This window comes from Rhagoletis zephyria, unplaced genomic scaffold (assembly GCF_001687245.7).
Source record: "Rhagoletis zephyria isolate East Lansing unplaced genomic scaffold, Rhagoletis_zephyria_1.1 Rzeph_scaffold_11475, whole genome shotgun sequence".
Lineage (NCBI taxonomy): Eukaryota > Metazoa > Arthropoda > Insecta > Diptera > Tephritidae > Rhagoletis > Rhagoletis zephyria.
In genome coordinates this window covers 9262-19070 of record NW_016168552.1, presented here as the reverse complement: position 1 = coordinate 19070, position 9809 = coordinate 9262, and the positions used below count along the sequence as shown (strand labels likewise).

Here is a 9809-nt window from a genome sequence, read left to right as displayed (position 1 = left end):
AAAAGGTGCAAACTACCGACTCTTGGATATCATATATGTAGCTTTGTAACGCTGGAGTGTGTTGCTGGTTGGGACTCCACGTGGGATACCAGCGGAACGCGTGAGTTGCTCGACGATCGTAGCTCATGTGGACGAGGAGAAAAAAAGAAAGGAGTGCTGCCCAAAGCAATATAAGTTGCGTTCCAGATGCTTCACGATATTCACGAAATTCACGATTTGCAGGAACAGCTGTTTTCCCCATTAATAAACCTTATGGGAGGTGGTCACCTGGAACGACTTCCTGTAAAAACCTGCAAATCGTGAAGCATCTGGAATGCAACTATTGTGCGCGCAACTGCACTATCAACTCTATTCAGCCGGCACTCTAGTGTTTTCGTACGATGGTATTTGTTGTTCTCCCGAATATATGTACAAATAAAACGCAGTACACATATACTTTATTGAACTTTGTAGTCTTTGCTTATGCTCGGCGTGTTGCCCAAAGTATTATTGTGCGCACACGTCTTATGCCTTCGCATTGCGAAGGTAACGCAGCGCGGCGTTGCGTCATTGCGTTGATACCGACGGTGGCGCTACTGGCGCTGATACACTAATTTGCAATCTTGTGGCGCACTGCCGCCAGCAACGCCAATAACGATGAGCTTACGCACACTGGACGCAAATGACATATAGAAGCAATCTAGCAATCGTTTGCGCATCTAAAAAAGGTAAACAAAGATGATGGGGAAGAAGAATGAGTTGACAATTTGAAAACAGCTGTCAATATGCCTAATAGATATAAATCTTCGTAAAGCAATAGAAATATAAAAGTGTGTTGTGTAAAATGGAGAAGAAAATGTCAATTACTACCCTTTTGCAAATGTGAATCGAGAATCTAAAGCAGCTTATTGTAGAAAACGCTATAAAAGATATGGAGCCACCATTCGATAGCGCGTATATTCGTTCCTGGAGCGACATGGTTTTGTTAACTTTGGCATTTTGAAACGTTTACGTCCCATACCTAACAAGAAGTTGGGCAAAGCTATAGTGATTGGAGGCATCAGGGTTAGGGGCTGCCCAACAGCTTAGCAATTCGGTGTGGATGTCATTGTGTTAGAAGTGCGCGATTGTGTATTGCTACTTTTCGCAAGAACAATTATGTTGCTGATTTAGGCGCTATGGAAGTAACAGGTGTTTGGGGCAATCCAATGACTATACTAAGCAAACAAATTGGAATGAAGATGTTGCCGATTCGGAAAGCATGTCCGCTATATGGAGCTTGTGGAAAACCTGTGCCCAAGCATAAGGACGATATGGTGAGCAGAAATAATACGTAATAAGTATAGTTTCTTTTATAAATATTATTGTTTTTCAGGTGGAACGTGAATTCAATCAACTTCTTGAGTCCGCCAGTTATCTATCTCATCAGCTAGACTTTAACTACGCCAACGATGACCCTATCTCGTTGGGCCGAGCACTTGAATGGATCATTAAGCTGCAAGAGAAGGCGGTCAAAGAAAAACACGTACAACACTTGATGATGATCGGCGAAGCACAACGAGGGGTCATCGCATGTCAGACCCATGTTTCGGAATTATTAGGCAAAATACAAACCTACAAAGAGACACATTCAAAACTCATAAAATCACGTTCACAACGCAGTGGAGATGGTGATGCGCTATGGATTGAACACGAGTTTGATACACGTTCCACTCATTTTGAGTGGACCAAAGCCTGTAAGGAGTATGATGAACTTATCAAAGAAGAAAAGGCACTGCAAGCTAAATTGAAGGAAATTGAAAGCAACCCTCCTAGGTATGTGCAATAATTTAAATTTTCGCTTTTGCAAACTAATGTTCCTAATACTAGTGATGTTTACGTCTATTCTAAGGATCGTCAAATACTGGACTGGCACTTTGCGAATCTGGAGTTCGCCAATGCCACACCTCTCAGTAATCCATCCCTTAAGCATTGGGATTAAGACGATGATTACGAGTTCATCGGCAATTACACAATAGCTTTGATATACGCGTAAATACCGCCGTAACAACGATTAAATATTTTCCTACTGGCGTGGAAATTGTGAAATCTAGTTTAATAGTCAATAGTTGTGTATGGATGTATATCTTCCTATACATATACATAGAAAAAATTTATCAAATTTTGCAAGGATGTAAGAAAACTAAATTTTTGTAAACCCTAATAATTAACTTTTAACTTTTAATATACATCAAAAGAAGGGTAAATCGATTACCTTTCTCTCGATTGTAATGTCGTGGAAATCGCTTAACTTTTTTACACAAATTTTGCAACTTTTGCATAAATGAAAGGAATAATAAATGAATAAAGCAAATAAAAATCGTTGTTTTCAGCCCTGGCCTTTCAAAACTCCTGCTCTTCTAAAACCCAGATAAATGCAACGAAGGTTTTATTTTTTCAAGCACAGAATTTATTTAGTTTTTAGTATATTTTCAATTAATTTCGCTTATACATATACATCAGAGATCATGAATTAAATTCATTTTGAATTTATATGCTTTTTAGTGTATTTTCAATTAATTTCGCTTATACATATACATCAGAGATCATGAATTAAATTCATTTTGAATTTATATGCTTTTTAGTGTATTTTCAATTAATTTCGCTTATACATATACATCAGAGATCATGAATGAATGAATGGCGCGAAAAGAAGACAGAATGGTGGGAAAATAAGAGAGAATGGCGCGAAAAGAAGCCAGAATGGCGCCAAAAGAAGCATGATGAAGCACCATGCGAAAAGAGACTGCATGGCGCAATTGCGCTGATTCAATGCGTTGATACCGGTTATGGCGCTGGCTTCAAGGTATCGGCGCCAGAAAATTTGCTGCGTTACCCAGGCCTACTTCGCAAGCTCAAAGCCAATTGAATTGTCGATCGTCGGCAAACTCGAACGCAAGCAAACGAAAACCAACAGGGGTTGCCGTAGTGTGTTTGCAAGCGCTGCACAAAATGGAGTTTTTTACACTATTACACAAACCCCGCAGGGTCGCAATTATTTATGAAATCTATTACAATATATTACGTGCTGTTTACATTGACCAGCAAACAAACAATAAAGCATGAAATGAACAATTAGAGTAATTTAGAATTTACGAAATATATGATTGCTTCAGTCTCCCCCTAGGATGCTGAGATCGTCCCGATGAGGCAGCCTACTTCCGAGACATCCGTGGACGCCCCCGTCGGCGTATAATGCTGTTAGGAACCTCGCGGGCATCTGTGGCACTTATATAAGGAGTCAGCGCTGATGCGTGGTACATAGCAAGTGGTTGTTGCAAGTCGTCTTCGTGTGCAATAACGTATGTAGTTGCACCTTTGCGTTCAATGATGACGTAGGGCCCATCATGTCTTGGAGCGAACTTCGACGTTACACCATTTGCTGCATTGCTCAGGACGTGGGTAGTGACAAGGACCTTTGACCCCACTTCGAAAGGGCTGTTTTCACGTCGCTGGGAATTTGTGGTTTCTTTGTTGTAATCTTGCTGCTTTTGTTCTCGTTCTTTGGCTGCTCTGAATGCGTCAGCGATATTAGTCAGGTAAGGAGTGATCTCATGGATGAAATTCTCAGATTGGATCACTGTTCTAAGATCGTGCTGGACATCGTCTACGGTGCGTAGTTCTCGCCCAAACGTAAGGAAGGCGGATGTGCATCCGGTGCTTTGAGAACGGGTGGTGTTCATGGCGAAACGAATAGGTGCTAGCTTCTCTGCCCATGAGCGGTGTTGCCTACCGACAAGAATTGCCAGTTGCGCTTTTAGGTCCCGATTCTTCCTCTCGACCGGATTAGCTTGAGGATGGTACACAGGCGTAAAAGTCTGATCGATGTCGAAACAATATGCAACCTTTTGCATGATAGCAGAGACAAACTGCGTGCCGTTGTCACTAATAGGCGCACCGTAACGGAAAAACACCTCGCTGATAAGAGTTTTTGCACAATTTTCAGCCGTCGCTTCAATCAATGGGAAGAGTTCTACCCAACGGCTAGCGATATCTTCAACGTTAAACACCCATTGGTACCCACTTTCATCAGGTGGTAAAGGCCCAAAAAGATCGATTGCGATTATTCCAAATCGCTGCTTACTGCTTACGGTTTGGTATAAACCCATTGGTTTCAAATTTGTTGCCTTGTATCGTTGGCAATCAATACAATTTTTAACGTGCGTCTTAATGTCTTTCCGAATACCAGGCCAAAAATAGCGTGAGACAATCTTAGCGGTGGTTCTGTCAATTCCATAATGGCCTGCCGTATCCTTGTTGTGATAGTACTCAAGTATTGCAGTTCGTTCATCTTTGGGAATAACCAACTGTGCATCTTCGGTTTCTTCATCGCGATAGCAATAGAGGACTCCGTCGTTCATTACGTATCCTCTCCTAGACCAATGCACCGCATCTTCTGAATCGCCTTCAAAACAACTGATGATGTGCTTCAGCTCCGAGTCATTAAGTTGACTGTCGCGGATTTCTTTCGCTCCTTTTCGTGGAAACTCAACATCGAAAGAACAAATTATGCACGTTGCCTTTTGATCGTGATGCATTTCACAGGGTGGCCTCGACATTGGTTTTCCCTGGTTGGTAGTCGATACGTATGTTGAATGGTTGCAACATTAACGCCCATCGTGCTAAACGTCCAGTTGGTGACTTCAAATTCATTAGCCATATGAGGGGTTGATGATCGATTATCAGCATCACTTCGGACCCCTCGATGTAGCCTCGATATTTCTGCACAGCCCAAACTATGGCTAGTGCCTCTCTCTCAATCGTTGAATAGATTTGCTCTGCTGTAGATAACAATCTGCTGGCATATTATATTGGGTGCTCGTTAGGACCCTCCCCCTGGAGCAAAACTGCGCCAAGTGCGTAACCGCTGGCATCGGTCTTCAAAATGTATGGTAAATCTTGGTCCGCTTGTTTAAGTATTGGAGATGTGACCAACAAATTTTTCAAACTCTCATAGGCATTTTGCTGTACGCCGGTCCATAACCAAGCTGCATTTTTCTTCAAAAGTTGCGACAGTGGTTTGGAAACTTCAGCGAAGTTTGGCACGAAATGTCTGTACCAAGAGCATGCTTGTAAAAATGAAAGTAGCTCCTTAATACTCTGCGGGGATCTACGTTTTGTAATCGCTTCAACTTTGGCTGGATCAACCGTAATACCACTGGGCGTTAAAATGTGGTCCAGGTATTTGACTTCGTTACATGCAAATCGGCATTTATCCCTGTTGATCTTGAGACCAAAGTGCCGCAGACGATCAAAGATTTTTTGTAAATCTTCCAAGTGGTCTTTGAAACTTTTCGAGCAGGAGATGATGCCATCCAGGTATGCGAACAGTGTTATATCAGGTAATGTTACCTTTACACGGTCAATGAGACGCTGAAATGTCGCTGGAGCATTTCGCAGGCCAAACGGCATACGAGTGAACTTGTACATTCCGAATGGTGTAATAAAAGCGGTTTTATCCTGATCTTCTCTTTCCATACCTATTTGCCAGTAACCAGATTGTAAATCTATCGTAAACATGAATTTTGTTGTTTTGGCTTCGTGCAGTAGGTCATCGACGCATGGGAGTGGTCGGTCAGGCTTAGTTATAGCATTAAGTTTGCGATAGTCAATGCAAACTTGGACACCCCCTGTTTTCTTGGGCACCGTGACTACTGGGGCGGCCCATGGCGAATCGCACTCAACGATTACGCCACTCTCCAACATTTTCCGAACTTCGCATTTCAACTCATTTTTACGCGCTGGTGAAGGACGGTATGGCGGTAACGCAATTGGAGACTCATTTCCGGAGTCAATTTTATGCGTAGCATAAGGCGTTACTGAGGTGGGCTCTGCAAATAAATCTGCATGCTTCAACACAAATGAATTTAATTCACTCTTCTCATAATCTGACAGCTCGATGGCATCAGGTTCCTGTATCATTGTAAGCTCTATGGAGTGGAGAGGCAGGTCGCAGTCTGAGTCCCTTCGGACTTTCATGAGTGGAGCAAATAATCGCGAATTATTTTCAAGATTGCTTGCCCCAATGGGAATGGCATCCCTAAAAATACTTTGTACTGGGTGTGGTGAATACTCCTTGTTTCGATTGGTTGTCTTCAGAGGTGAATCAATTTCTGGGATACGTGGCGCCTTGCTCATCCGATACCCCTTTTCCATAAACTCAATAAATTTGGATTTCTTTGTCATGTCTTGCTTACAAACACCAGAAATTTTGCAATATCCATTGCCAAGGGCTGACTGATTTCGCTGGTTATATTAAAATCGTTCTTAACTTTCGGCTCATCTTCAAAATACCAGAATCGTTGCGCCATGTTCAGCACAATACCTGCTTGTTCCATAAAATCAGCACCAATAAGGGTGCGATTTTTGGTAGCATTCGGTAGAGAAACCAGGCGAATTTTCCTCTGGCGATTTCCTATTGTGACGTCACAAATGGTAGACAACACTTTTTGCGTGGTGGTACTTCCGTCTGCCAAGGTAACATCGGCGTTGACGTCTTGAAACACGCACTCGTTTTGAGTCAAAATCTTTTTTAAGTTTACGCTAGCAATGCTTGTCTTTGCTCCAGTGTCAAAGATAGCTTCTCCTGTTAACCCAAACATATTAATACTAACGGATGGGATCGGTCTACCGACAATGGTCGTTGAAACGTTGTTGAATGCGAGATATTGTGGACTCTCTTTATTTCGTCCACTACATTTGGTGCAATTGGAACGGTACACGCCTGGTGCACCGCAACCGTAGCATGCAAAAGCGGCCGTACGTTTGGCTCCTGCGTTTTGTGACGCTGTTTCGCCTGCACTTGACGTGCTAGCTTGTGGTTGCTGTTGCTGTAGCGCTTGCAGATGTTGCTGTTTTTTCCGCTTCAGGCAAAAGTCAACGGTATGGCCTCGAATTCGGCAGAAAGAACACCGCTTTGTCTCTTCTGTATGCGTCTGCTCAGTGACCGTATGTATGCTACGTGTAGTTTCATGCAAAAATATCTCCGATTCACGGCAATGTGACAATAGTTCGTCAAATGTTGAGAACATTTCACGACGAACGCGCTCTCGAATCCTAACGGATAGCAGACCGTAAATCATGCTGACTTGTATTGTCTCGCACACACTGTCTTTAAGTTGTGAAAACAGTAATCTTTTTTTGCACACAAAACTATCGGTAGGCTCTCTTGCTTGCTGCTTGTGTTCAACAATAGATAGGAAAATTCTCCAATCAGGAGTTGGTGGTGAGAACGTCACGCGGATTAAATCAACCGCTTCCGCAAATGTTGTTATACTTTCTTTCACCCCAATCCACCACGTTGCTGCATAATCTTCGAAAAGAAGTGGCATTCCGCGCAGTGCGTCTGCGTCGGAAACTCGTTCAATTTCTTTGTAGACGGTGACAGATGCAATGAACTCCTCTACAGCCTCTGGACTTCTCTGCCCACGGAAACGCGCAGTGCACCCAGTAAACGAGCCTCCTTTTCATCGCCGGATATTGCTGCCAAAATTTGGCTAAATTGCTCTGGTGAAAACGTTGCCATTGTTTTAGCTTTGTCGTCGTTCGCAGCCACTAGGTTGGGCGCCAATATAACGCTGGAGTGTGTTGCTGGTTGGGACTCCACGTGGGATACCAGTGGAACGCGTGAGTTGCTCGACGATCGTAGATCGTAGCTCATGTGGACGAGGGGAAAAAAAAGAAAGGAGTGTTGCCCAAAGCAACATTGTGCGCGCAACTCCACTAGCAACTCTATCCAGCCGGCACTCTAGTGTTTTTGTACGATGGTATTTGTTGTCCTCCCGAGTATATGTACAAATAAAACGCAGTACACATATAATTTACATATACTTTATTGAACTTTGTAGTCTTTGCTTATGCTCGGCGTGTTGCCCAAAGTATTATTGTGCGCACACGTCTTATGCCTTCGCAAGCTCAAAGCCAATTGAATTGTCGATCGTCGGCATGATTCAATAATACAAGGTTCGATAAACTGACAGTTGTCTCTCTCGCACCGCTCCCTTAGCAGTGGCACCGTGTTGCTTCTGTGCAAATTTACATGGAAACAGTGTAGCTTTGGTGCGAAATAAAAGTATAAGCTTTTGTGCAATATGTTTATTTGTATATGCATATGAAGCATATTTAACTGATGAAAACATAAGCATTGGATGTTTACATCAATCTCATAGTAGTCTTATTTAATTTTGAGTCATTTTGCAGTTTTTGTACAGCTAAATAGCACATAAATTACGTAATTCACGTAGATATATCAATATTACGTGCAACATTTCGTTTAAAAGTCCAGATTTCCTGCAAATACAATAGAATTTACAAAAGGAATTTCACTACTANAGCAACATTGTGCGCGCAACTCCACTAGCAACTCTATCCAGCCGGCACTCTAGTGTTTTTGTACGATGGTATTTGTTGTCCTCCCGAGTATATGTACAAATAAAACGCAGTACACATATAATTTACATATACTTTATTGAACTTTGTAGTCTTTGCTTATGCTCGGCGTGTTGCCCAAAGTATTATTGTGCGCACACGTCTTATGCCTTCGCAAGCTCAAAGCCAATTGAATTGTCGATCGTCGGCATGATTCAATAATACAAGGTTCGATAAACTGACAGTTGTCTCTCTCGCACCGCTCCCTTAGCAGTGGCACCGTGTTGCTTCTTTGCAAATTTACATGGAAACAGTGTAGCTTTGGTGTGAAATAAAAGTATAAGCTTTTGTGCAATATGTTTATTTGTATATGCATATGAAGCATATTTAACTGATGAAAACATAAGCATTGGATGTTTACATCAATCTCATAGTAGTCTTATTTAATTTTGAGTCATTTTGCAGTTTTTGTACAGCTAAATAGCACATAAATTACGTAATTCACGTAGATATATCAATATTACGTGCAACATTTCGTTTAAAAGTCCAGATTTCCTGCAAATACAATAGAATTTACAAAAGGAATTTCACTACTAATTGCCTACTTTGCCTACTTTTCTACTACCATTTTCGCAACAAGGGATTACATTCTTGCCCTTCTCTGTCCTTCGTAAATGCAACCTTTTGTAAGGGAGTGTCAAACCGCAGCTGTCATTAATTATCTAACCTTGTATTATTGAATCATGGATCGTCGGCAAACTCGAACGGAAGCAAACGAAAACCAACAGGGGTTGCCGTAGTGTGTTTGCAAGCGCTGCACAAAATGGAGTTTGTTACACTATTACACAAAACCCCGCAGGGTCGCAATTATTTATGAAATCTATTACAATACATTACGTGATGTTTACATTGACCAGCAAGCAAACAATAAAACATGAAATGAACAATTAGAGTAATTTAGAATTTAGGAAATGTATGATTGCTTCAGCTTTACTTTGATTTTTGATGTTCGACTACCTGTAATTTTACTTGCACATACACATTTAACACTATTAAATTTCATTCGTACTCGAAAATTCGTTTAGCGATAATTCGGTAATATACCTTTTAGTCAACATTTTAATGTGAATGTTGTATTTAATAAGCACACCATCTAAATATGTTTTAAATTTGTAGCTTAAAATATGGAAACAGATTCTGGCTCGAGCTCGTCTTCTACTGAAACTGAATGGGCAAAATTTTTTTTTAATTTTCTCAATTTTTATAAATATTATAGAAAGTTTGACACTTCAACTCACATTTTTATACCCGAGCGCACTTGTGCACAAGGGTATTATAACTTTGTTCACATAACGGTTGTTTGTAACAGGCAAAACGAATCGAGATAGATATACACAAATGTATACATAAATGATCAGAATGAA

At 41.4% G+C, this 9809-nt stretch overlaps 1 pseudogene; it reads left to right on the top strand.

Moving 5' to 3' along the window:
- The first annotated feature begins 823 nt into the window (after positions 1-823).
- LOC108377109 (possible lysine-specific histone demethylase 1-like) lies at positions 824-2014 on the top strand (annotated as a pseudogene).
- Positions 2015-9809: the final 7795 nt, after the last annotated feature.